Here is a 12,144-nt window from a genome sequence, read left to right as displayed (position 1 = left end):
TCTTGCTGCTGGTCACTCTTTGGGTCCTCACTACCTTTAAGAGCTGTAACATTGGCTCCAAAGGTCTGCGGCTTCACTCCTGAAGTCAGCAAGACCGCGAACCCACCAGAAGGAAGAAACTCTGGACACATCTGAACATCTGAAGGAACAGACTCCGCACACACCATCTTTAAGAGCTGTAACACTCACCGCAAGAGTCCGCGGCTTCATTCTTGAAGTCAGTGAGACCAAGAACCCACCAGAAAGAATAAATTCCAGACACGTTAACTTGCTAACAGCACACAATGATTAATGACTCCATGTTAAATAACAAATATTTGCATTGTCTATAGAGAGTATAATATGGTCACATAACAGGTAGCTATGAAGGTAATAGACGTGTTTAATTATTTACCTGTAGTAATAATATCACTATGTATATGCACATGAAAAACTCTTGTTGTACATCAAAAATAAGTAAATGAAGAAATAACTGTATCACTTGTCCAGAGAAACACTTCATCTTCCCTTGACAACTCAAATGATTATTTATCTTTGCATCTTTCCTTTTATTATTTTATTGCTATATTTATTGTCGCTTAATTCATCAAAAATTATACCCTGCAAACGTGAAAAATACACTACTGCAAGATAGTTGATTTTGTAAGATTTACAAATTTGACACAAAATTATTTTAATGTAAAGATTATAGGCTTTTCATTGACAAGATTAAAAGTAAAACATTATAGAAGAAGTATGTATTTCCCACTTCTTCCTTCCACTTCTCTCCCCTCTCCTCTCCTTTTCTCTCTTCCCATACACTTTGGCATTTAGTTTCTTTTCTGGAGCAAGTAAAAGCATAGATACAGAAAAGACCCAAAGAACAACAATCACTATTATATATAGTTAATTGACCCTTGTGTATTATAAACCTGCCACCATCTTAACTTCTGTTTTAGTATTTGAATTTCCTAAAGTCACACATTGTTTCACATTGGAGTGAAACTTTATTTTTCTAAGAGCCACCCTTTTCCTCCCCTGGAAAGTCAAAACTTTCACTAATTCTTGCAGCGATTGCTACCTACTTCCCTAAAGGAAAAAAAAGACTTATGGGGAATGCTGAATCGTAAAGAGAAGCTAATGAAATCTCAGAAAAAGAAGGCTGCTTGCCACCAATCTGAGGGGTGGGTAAATGTGAGACGAGCCATCCTCCAGAATGCGGTGAGGACCACAATGAGCTGTGTGTCTGGGATGGCAAACTTGAGGGTTTTTATACACCCTCATCCCAGGGTTGGTAAAATATAGACCAATCCTGCACATTGGGCTGAAATTTGTACATTTCATATGAATGCATAGAGTATTTCAGAGAGAGGTTTTAGCCCTGCTCACACTTCTGCTTTAGACAAGTAGCAGTAAATGTTTCAGAAGTTGAAATGATGTTCTACATATGGTAATGGTGGGGCCCCTGTCTGCCCTACAGCAATGTTACAATTTCAGAACTTTTTGTGGATAACAGAGTTAGCGTTTAGCTCACCTCGGCTGTAGGTTTGTTCTGAAGTCGCAATTCAGGGATTATTCTACAGTTAGAAATAAATCTCGTGAATTTGACATGTGTACGGAATCTGCCTGCCACACCTGTTTAAGTTTCCAATTGTTTTCAGTTAGAAGCCTAGACCTGGGAAAGAGTCCTGCCTTCCTAGAATTTGTTTTCCGTTTACAAAGTTGCTCCAAAATGCCATTAGATCTTTAGTGCCATCTCCAACATTAGGGAAACAATGCGTGTCCATCGGGCCTCCATGTGGACAGTTCCACTTTTGCCTCCTTAGCCAGAACTCCGGGTCAACGGCTTTCAGATCGTGGGACTCCTGGACGGCTCTGATTTTCCAGCCTTTTGTCTCCTCCATCCTATTATCTTAACCTGGTGAGTCCATTTGGATTTTTTTTTTCCCGAAAGCCGCTGACCTAGTCGTATAGGAAATCGAAAGAGTTTTCACAAAATAGTCATTGACACAGGATGCTGGAACACAGGTTTTCTTTTTAAAATTTCTTTCTAAATTTTCTCTTTTTGTTATGAAAAAGAGAAAATGCTTGTGAGATGATGATTATAAGGGGATAGGAAGAGATTTGTTAAAGGATACAAAATTACAGATAGGAAGAATAAGTTCTAGTGTTCTATTCCACTATAGGATGACTACAGTTAACAATCTTTTATATAGTTTCAAATAGGTAGAAGGAGGATGTTGAACATTCCCAACACAAAGAAATGATAAATGATGGATATGCTAATTACCCTGATCTGATCACTGTATATATCAAAACATCACTCATCGTATGTACCCATAAATATGTATCATTGTTTGCCAATTAAAAATACATTAAAATTTAAAAAGAAAACCTGGGTTCCAGCAATATTGAAATGGAATAATTCCATACTAATAAAAATGTATACTTTTAAATACCAAAACTTCATCACAACCAAGTTTTAATGGAAAGTCTGCCTAAAAGCAGTCCTCTTTCTTGTAATCTTAATACAGAGAGACTACTGGCTAACTTTCAGGTGTGTGCCAGATACCCACCCCATTTGCACTGACTATTTCTCTGTGACCAGTGTGGACTGCAGCGACCATTACCAGAGTTATTGGTTTAAGCCAGCATGTCCCCTTGTTAAATGACCCAAAAGGATAAGCTCTTTAAAGTTTCCCTTTTGATTTTGTGGTGTTCCTCCCATCTACTCTGTGATGTTACTCCCTACTCTTTTTTTCCCCATCTCAGGCTCCATACCTTCTCTCTTATTTCCTATGAACACCTTTTGCCTGGGAGACCATACAACTTTTAGACTGCAGGCTTCCTGAAGGAAGAGACCTTGTCTATCTTGCTCACCTGGCACCTTGTTAGTACAGCGTCAGGGCATTAATTGATTCATACATATTTGTTGAATGAATAACCAAACTTATTGCAATTGCATTGTAAAATAAGTGTCAATTGGTTCAAGAATTAGAAGAGATTTCCTTTGTTGAAAGTGCGGGCGTTTAAGGGATAAACTCAGTGGGTCTACATGGGACTTAAGAAGCTTTAAAATTACCTCTTCAATGTTGCTATTGTCTGGAGGGATGCACTATTGCACCTCATCAACACTACTACTTTGTCTCACAGATCTGTCTTCCTACTGCTCTTGGGAAATTCCCCTTTTTCTTCCTCCATCTATGCAACTCTCTATAGGACTTTATGTCAATATTCAGAAGATCCCCAAACAACTATTTTTTTAATGTTTCGTTTTGTGGTCAGACTTTGAAGAAATCCTTACAGAAATATAATCACCAGAGGTTCATGATTTTATTGTCTTTTTTTATTTGTTTGTTTTACAGAACTTGATGTTAGTATCCATTCTCACATTTTAAAAATATTATATTGTCTTAGTGGAAACTAGTTACATCTATTAAAAATTCTCTATATAATAGAACCCACTTTTTTCTTACTTGTAATTGAATGAAAAATGTTGAAATTGATAAAAACACAAGAACCTGAGTTAAGACTTCGTTGTTCACTTTTTCAGAATGTCCATTTTTGGCACAAATATTTTTTGTTAAGAACAAGGCCCTAGAGACAATGGGAAAGTTTCAGGCTTGAAAATTGGCATTAAATTCAGCCAGTGTTACTTTGACACATTTAACTGAAAGTCTGAGCTGAAATAAAAGAGATGTTTTTTCATTCCATTCAATAGGTTTGGGTTTTGTAATAAAAGACACAGCCCTGGGAAATTTTCCTTATTTCTCCTTTTGGTTTAGGGTCATTTAACACTGAATCAGCAGTCTTTCTGGGATAATAAGCCAAGTCCCCAATTATTCACTTTAAAAAACTATCTACACATCTTCGTTTTGTGTCAAGATCAACTGGTAATTTATTTAAAGCTGTTTATATCTCTCTGGGGAACTCCTCTATGCATCTCCAGTAAATTCATTCTCAAAGAATGTTTGCTTTTTATGAAACAGCCCCCATTTTCGGGTATATCCTGTGTTTCTTAGACTCTTTGCTGTACCTGGAGTTCAGTCATTCAGCTTTCTACCTGCATGGCGAAGTTTAACATATCAAGTGCAAACTTTTTTAAAAAAATGAAACATCTCCAGATTTTTTGTTCTAGTTTGCAGTCTATTTTTGGATTTATTTCTCCTTTCTTTTATAATTCAAGTACCATTTCATGGAAATTGAACTTTAATAATGGCTGCTCCTTGATGTGTTTACCTTTAGCATGTTTTAGCTGCTCTTTTGCTATTGGAATTGCTTAATACAATAAAATATTTTGTAGACCAGTGAAAAACAAGGCTTGAGAGATTTTGTTTATGCTAAAACAAATTTGAAAGGCTATTCAAAAAATTTCTTCTAAAACCCTATCGAATTAGAAGGATATCACAATAGTACATAGACGGTTTTAGATGATAGCAATTTATAAGTATTCTTCACTGATTCTAATTTCTTCCTAGGCATCTGTAGGCTCTTGGTCTGCTTTAAGCTGGAGATCGCAGCAGATGAATGGCAGGAGTGCTGCATGTAAGGAAGATGTTGTGGCTCCTTAGTCAGCAAGCAAAGAGGAAGCTTCAAGCTGGCTTAGTTGGAGTTCCCTCAAAAGCAGAGCCTGAGACAATTACTTGGGGTTATACAGTTTAACTGGGAGCTGACCCCAGAGAATGGAATCAGGAGGGAGGTCAGGAAGGGGGAAGCCAAGAGGGATGTGCACTGTTTACCGTGGTGAGCAAATGCTGGTCTCAGTCATGATGCGGAGCTTCGGAGGAGTTGCGTGGAGCACTCCTCAGACATTCTCCCCTTAAGGATAGAAGTCTGGGACGTTGGTCCATGGAATTGCGTTTCCTCTTCGTTGAGAGTTACCTCGAAAGTGTTGGCTGCTTGTCATAGGTGGAATGGTCCCATCTTCTCCTCAAAGATGTCCACATCTTCATCTCTGGAACCTGTTGCACGTTACCTTACATGGTAAAAGGGATCTGTCTATGTGACTAAAGTTAAGAACGTTCCTCACATCTGTAATCCCAGCACTTTGAGAGGCCGAGGAGGGTGGATCATTTGAGGTCAGGAGTTTGAGACCACCCTGGCCAACATGGTGAAACCCTATCTCTACTAAAAAAAAAGTACCAAAAATTAGCCAGGCATGGGGGTGGGCGCTGTAATCCCAGCTACTCTGGAGGCTGAGGGAGGAGAATTGCTTGAACCCCAGGAGGTGGAGGTGGCAGTGAGCCCAGATCGTGCCACTGCACGTCAGCCTGGATGACAGAGCAAGACTCTGTCTCCAAAAACAAACAAAAGAAAAACTTCAAATTGAGAGGTTATCCCCGATTATCTGGGTGGGACAAATCTAATCATATATATCCCTAAAACTGGAGAAACTTTCTACAATGTAGACAAAGCCGTGACTATAGATGTAAGATACAAGGAGATGCAGCACTGTTCCCTTAGAAGAGAGAAGAGGGCAATCAGCCAGGGAATGCATGTACCTCTGGAAGCTGAAGATAGAAAGGAAAACGCGTCCTCCCTGGAGCCTCCAAGAAAGAATACAACCCTAACGACTCTTTGATTTCAGCCTAGTGAGATCCACAGTGGGCTTCTATTCTACAGAACTGCTTCCTTCTGTTTCCTGAGGCGGTGCTGACTTCAGGGGCCAGCTAAAATCCTGCAGATCCATCTCTCAGGGCAGTTGATTGGGAAGGCAGGTGCCCTCTGTTTCTGCACAGGTAAGCCCAAAGCACCTTGGACACTCAACAGCAGATTAGACAGAATTCTGCTTCTCAATCCCACAGCAATGAATGGAAGACACCCCATGATATGGTTCGGCCATGTGTCCACACCCAAATCTCACCTTGAATTGTAATAATCTCCACTTGTCAAGGGGGAGACCAGATGGAGATAATTGAATCTTGGGGTGGTTTCCGCCATGCTGTTCTCATGATAGTGAGTGAGTTCTCACCAGATCTGATGGTTTTATAAGGGACTTCCTCCTTCACTGGGCACTCATACTCTCTCCTGCTGCTCTGTGAAGAGGTGCCTTCTGCCATGAAATTATAAGTTCCCTGAGGCCTTCCCAATCATGCAGAACTGTGAGTCAATTAAACCTCTTTTCATTATAAATTACCCAGTCTTGGGTATTTCTTCATAGCAGCATGAGAATAGACTAATACATCCCACTCCAAGGGGGTAATTAAGCACAGCTGCACAGTCCTTAGGGTTGTTAAACTCAGAGATACCTGTGAACACTGGTCCAAAGACTCAGGCGGCCCTTCTCAGAGTCCACTGGTCCCCGTACCGTATTTACTCATTAATCCCTGTAACAGTACTCACTCAGAAACTAATATATTTTATGAACTCAATTTTCATTAGGAACAAACCCTTGTCTGTCTTGGAAATGCTGCCCATTTCAAATGAATAGACTATTGAACACTATAGCTTTTGAAAGTAAACATTTAGCCTGGTTGAGAATGAGCAGTTTGGAAAATTGCCTGCTGAGTGATGGTAATACTGTTGTTTGTTTTCAATAAGGATGTTATTTCCAAGGCCTGAAGAATTAATTGGGAATTTATCCAGTGGCTTCTGAACATGAAAAAGGATCTTAAAAGTGCAGTGCTGTTTGATTCAGATATTGCCACTCTAAACTATTTTCTGCCTAGTACTATGGAGTTTTAAGTTACTGAATAACAATGTTTCTCCACAGAAAATATCCTAGCTGTCAACATTCCGTCTTCTAAAGAGAAGTGTAGGCTTTAGTGTCACTCTTTTAACAAGGAAGAACTTATTGTCGTCTCTGAGGCTTAAATAATTTGTTTTCCTTTGAGTTCACAAGACTGTCAAATATTTTTGAAGATATTTTCACATCCCTTGGAAGAAGTTAAAAGCTCTACCTGGGGTGGCATATATGGCCTTCCTCACCATTGAGCACATCCCCAAATTCTCTACACACCATGCAGTGCTCAGTTAATAACCTCTTGTGTTGTAAAGAAATGACTGATGTCTACATATCCCTATTTATTCCAAACCCGCACCAGAAATTTATGGTACCCAAAATTCCCAGAGCTTTCAATTTACCGAGCCAAACATCTGAAGTAAATTTTAATTTTTGACAAGAAAAGTTATTCTAGGTCACATACCATCAACAATCATAAAATGTAAGCTAACATCTTTTTGCTGAAATAAGCAATGGGAATTCTCCTGTTACTCAAACTCATATTGTTGTTTCTGTAAACGCTGCTTTTCTTTTCCCTAAAATACCTTTAAGGAGTTTCTGGCAATGCTTGCCTTTGGAGAACACCTGTTTTTAGAGGAAAGTGTGTGTGTGTATGTGTGTGTGTGTGTGTGTGTATGTTTGTGTGGTCAACAAACTGCCATTTTACAAAATCAAATACCTGTCACATTTGAAGGAGAGAGTCATTATGAATTATGGATGATTTGCAAGAAGAGATACAAAATTGGCTCCTGGGCCTGTTTCCAAAGCTGGAGTGAATTTATAACTAAATATTGATCAATGATTTATGATGTCTCAAATTTGTCAGCACAGCCTATGAGTGAGGATTTGTTAGGTGAAATAAAGTAAGTTGTAATGAAATAGATTGTGTCTTTCTGAAACATTAAAATGCATGAGATATGGTAATTGAAAGGCAAAATTTGAAATCTCCACTTTATGAATGCTGTATTTCAAATTGTGAATGTAAACATGCCAAACCCCAAAGTTAAAAGGGCTACTAAACATGATTAGCACCAAACTCAGGATGGTGAGTATCTTAAAGCGAGGGGGAGACAAAAGTATCCCAGAGGCTTTGACTGTATTTGTAAGATTTTACTCCTGAAGACACTCTGGCATACACGGGTGTTGCTACATTATTCTTGCATTTATAATAAAATATAATAAGGGACCAAGTTTATGGTTCAACAAACCAATATTGAGATTAAGAACCCTCATTTTTCAACGTGAAGTGCTAAGCTAAACTAACATTGTAAAGATGGTGACTACAAATATGGAGGCCACAAGAAGACTGACGTTCCAAGAGGCTAAGCAGTGTGTGGGGATTTCTTTGGAGAAAGATGTCGAAATGTTATAACCCCCATTCCTCCCTGAGCTAGCAAGGGGGGCACTTTACTTTTACCTTAAGCTTGGAGTGAGATGGGTTTTTCCTTAATTTGCATTCTTCAAAATAAAAATCTGAAACCAGAATTCAAATACAAGTTCTTTATGCAGAAAGTGTGTCCCAGAAATATTGGTGGAGACCAGTGAGACAGAAAAGAAAGAGAAGCCAATAAAGGGTGCTTTATTTTTTTCTTTTTAAATTTGAGATAAAATCCACATATCGTGAAATTCACTATTTAAAGCACACAATACACTTTTTAAAGTATAGTCATAGGTTTGTATAACCATCACCACTATTTAATTCCAGAACATTTCATCACCTTCAAAAGAAACCCTGTACCCATTAACAGCCTCTCTCCCTCCTCCTCACCACTCCTGGTACCCACTGATCTGCTTTCTATACCTATGAATTTGCATATTCTGAAAATTTCATATAAATTGAATCACTTTTGTTACCAGCATCTTTTGCTTAACATAAGGTTTTCAAGTTTCATCAATGTTATTAATTTTTATGGTTGAATCAGGTTCTATTATATGGACATACAACCATTTTGTTCTCTGTAAGTTGATGCATATTTGGATTGTTTCCAATATTTGGACAACATGAGTAATGCTACCATGGACATTTGTGTAACAGTATTTATTAGACATATATTTTCAATCATCTTGGGTAAATACCTAAAGATTTCTGAATCACATGGTAACTCCTTGTTTAACTTGCTGAGAATCTTCTGTTTTTTTCTGAAGTGGCTGTAGCATTTTGTATTTCCATCAACAGTTTTTCCACATTCTCACCAACACTTGTTAATTTCCATCTTTTTAATTATAACCATCTTAATGAATGGGAAATGGTATCTTATTGTGGTTTTGATTCACATTTCCCTAATGACTAATGTTGTTGATCATCTTTCCATGTGCTCATTGACTATTCGAATAGCTTCCTTAGAGAAATGTCTATTCAAAGGATTTGCCTATTTTGTAAATGGGTCATTTTCTTTGTTTTCTTCAGTTGTCAGAATCCTTTATATATTCTGAATACTAGACTCTTATGAGCCAAATCATTTGCAAATATTTCTCCAATTCTGTGAGTTTTCTTTTTAGTTTCTGGATAGTGTCCTTTGATGCACTATTTAAAAATTTTTTGAGGTCTAATTTATCTTTTTTTTTTCTTTTTTGCTTGTACTTTTGATAGCATAACTAAGAAACTATCAACTAATCCAACACCAGGAAGATTTATGACCATATTGCCTTGTAGAAATTTTGTGTCTTGGCCAGGTGTGGTGGATCACGCCTGTATTCCCAGCACTTTGGGAAGCAGAAGCGGACAGATCACCTGAGGTCGTGAGTTCGAGACCATCCTGACCAATATGGAGATACCCTGTCTCTACTAGAAACACAAAATTAGCTGGGTGTGGTGGTGCATTCCTGTAATCACAGCTACTCAGGAGGCTGAGACAGGAGAATCGCTTGAACCCGGGAGGCAGAGGTTGAGGTGAGCCAAGATTGTGCCATTGCACTACAGCCTGGGCAACAAGAGCAGAACTTCATCTCAAAAAAAAAAAAAAAAAAGGAAAATTTATGTCTTAACATTTAGGTCTTTCATCCATTTTGAGTTAATTTTTGCATGGGTTGTAATGTAAGTTCCAATTACATTCTTTTGCATTTGGATATTTGTTTATGCGACACCACATTTTGAAAAATAAAATTATTTTCTCCACTGACTGGTCTTGATAAAAGGATAAATTCCTCAAGAAAACATCACAATCCTGAGATGTATTCACTCACAATATAGCTGTAAAATATATAAAGCAAAAATTGTGCGCACGGGAAACAAAAATGGAGAAATTCCTAAATGAACTTAGAAGCTTCAACACCTCACTAAATAAGTGACAAGTAATTACTATATTAGACAGGAAATCAGCAAGTATAAAGAAATCCAGAAAAACATAACCCAACCTGATCTATATGAGATTTATAGAACATATCCCCTATCAGCAGAATATACATTATTTCTAGGCACACATAGGACATTTATCAATGTAGACTATATTCTAGGATATAAAACAAACCTTAAAAAACTAAAATAATTTAGATGATATAAGGTATAATTTCTTATTATTAAATAAACAAATTAAAATCAGTAACACAATTTTTGGAAAATCACCAAGTCTTTGAAAAGTAAACAGCACACTTCTAAATAACCCATGGATTATAAAAGAAGTCTAATGACACATCCAAAAATATTCTACTTAAATTAAAATTAAAAGACAACATATCAAAATTCGTAGGAAAGGGATAACACCTTGATAGAATTTTATATCATTAAATGTACACATTAGAAAAGAAACAATGTTCAAATTAATAATGTAACTTTTTCCCAAAAGAAACCAGAAAAATAAGAACAAGTTAAACACATATCTAGGAGAAAAAAGACAATAATAAAGATGGAGACACAAATTAATGAAATTCAAAACAGAACAAAAGAACAAAGTGAACTAGGCAGTTTCCTTAATTGCAGAATGCTCGAACTGTTAGCTTATTAGATATTTTATATTTATTTTATTTGTAATTTATAGATTATCTAAGGCATTTTATTTGACTTCTTCTTAGTTTAAATCAATTTAGTCTCCAACTCCTAAAGTCAAGGTGTATTTAGTGCATATATGAGGGCATATATGGGTGTATAGATGTATATTGAGTCTATTTAACATTGCTGCAGACAATACCAGTGGCTTTATGATATCTGTTTGTCAGGTCTCTTCCAATAACACATCAGATCAGCTTAGGTACAAAAGGTAATTTAGTGCCTCGTGTATTGGAAAGTTCCAGGCAGGCTGGCTCAAACATGGCTTCGTTAAGTTTTTTAACAGTTGTCATGAAGCAAACTAGCAACTAACACTCCAAGGTGAACCACTTTAAAAACATCATCTTCATAACAAGCAATCTTACAAAAAAGGAAAGTAAAATTCTCTCTCCCAGGATTCAGATCAATAATTGCCATAAACTGGGTTCACCGTGTAAGAATCCACATGACAACCCTGAACCACTCACTGATTCCAGAAAGTGGAGTCATCCAATGGGCCAGTCTGAGTCACATGTTCATCATACTATAGGATTTAAAACCAGAGACCCTTGAGTCTAACAATCTGTATGTAAATTCCAGCTCTGTCACTTACTAGCTGTATAATTTTCATTAAGACACTACATTTACCCATGCCTCTATTTTCTCACCTGTTAAATGAAGTAAACAATGGAAATCACCACATAAGCTTGTTGTGCTAAATAAATTAATATTTTAAAAGAATTTAGAACAATCCCTGGAAGAAGTAAGAGCTACGTGGTTTTTACTAACTAAGGGAGCCACACATTTCACAACTTCACCAGAATCACATGGAGTTGGTAGAAGCAGCACCTAAAAGGAAAAGGTGGAGTAAATAGTAATTATGCCAACTGTCCTGTTTTATTGCTTAGGTATCATAGAAGTTGAATGATGTAAGTGCTTCATTTCAACAGTCAAACAATGTGAGGTTCAGTAAGTTTAAGCTATTTGCCCAAAACCACAAATTTAACAAGCAGCAGAGCTTGAACCCAAGTAATAAATAAATCAAAATCTGTGTTCCATCTACACTAAAACATCCCTAATGACACCTGTGCCCCACAAGACTTTCAGCATAATGGGATTAAGACAAAAGCCCTAATTAAAGCAACAGCTTGAAATGTGACTCAAATGTCAACAGAAATGACTCCCCCTCTCTATAAATACAAGTAAATATACAAGTAAATCTTGTACTACCTGTGAGCACAGATGGATCTTTCCTGTTCACATTGTCCAGGTACAGCAAAAATCCAGTAAGTCTCTGCAGAAGTTTCAGCTTGGAGAAAGTCAGCCTTCCCTGAATATAGAGATAAACCAATAGAGTCCCAAGGAGTCAATCTTCATTTTGTATGTGGTCCAACATTCCTCTCTAATCCTTTATAAAAACATGGTGGAGGGGAGAGTGAGGGTTAATTTTAATAGTTAACATGACTGGATTAAGGAATATAGA

The sequence above is a fragment of the Gorilla gorilla genome, chromosome 10 (assembly GCF_029281585.2).
Source record: "Gorilla gorilla gorilla isolate KB3781 chromosome 10, NHGRI_mGorGor1-v2.1_pri, whole genome shotgun sequence".
Classification (NCBI taxonomy): domain Eukaryota; kingdom Metazoa; phylum Chordata; class Mammalia; order Primates; family Hominidae; genus Gorilla; species Gorilla gorilla.
The sequence above is the reverse complement of the archived record's forward strand: the minus strand, read 5'-3'. Positions refer to the sequence as shown.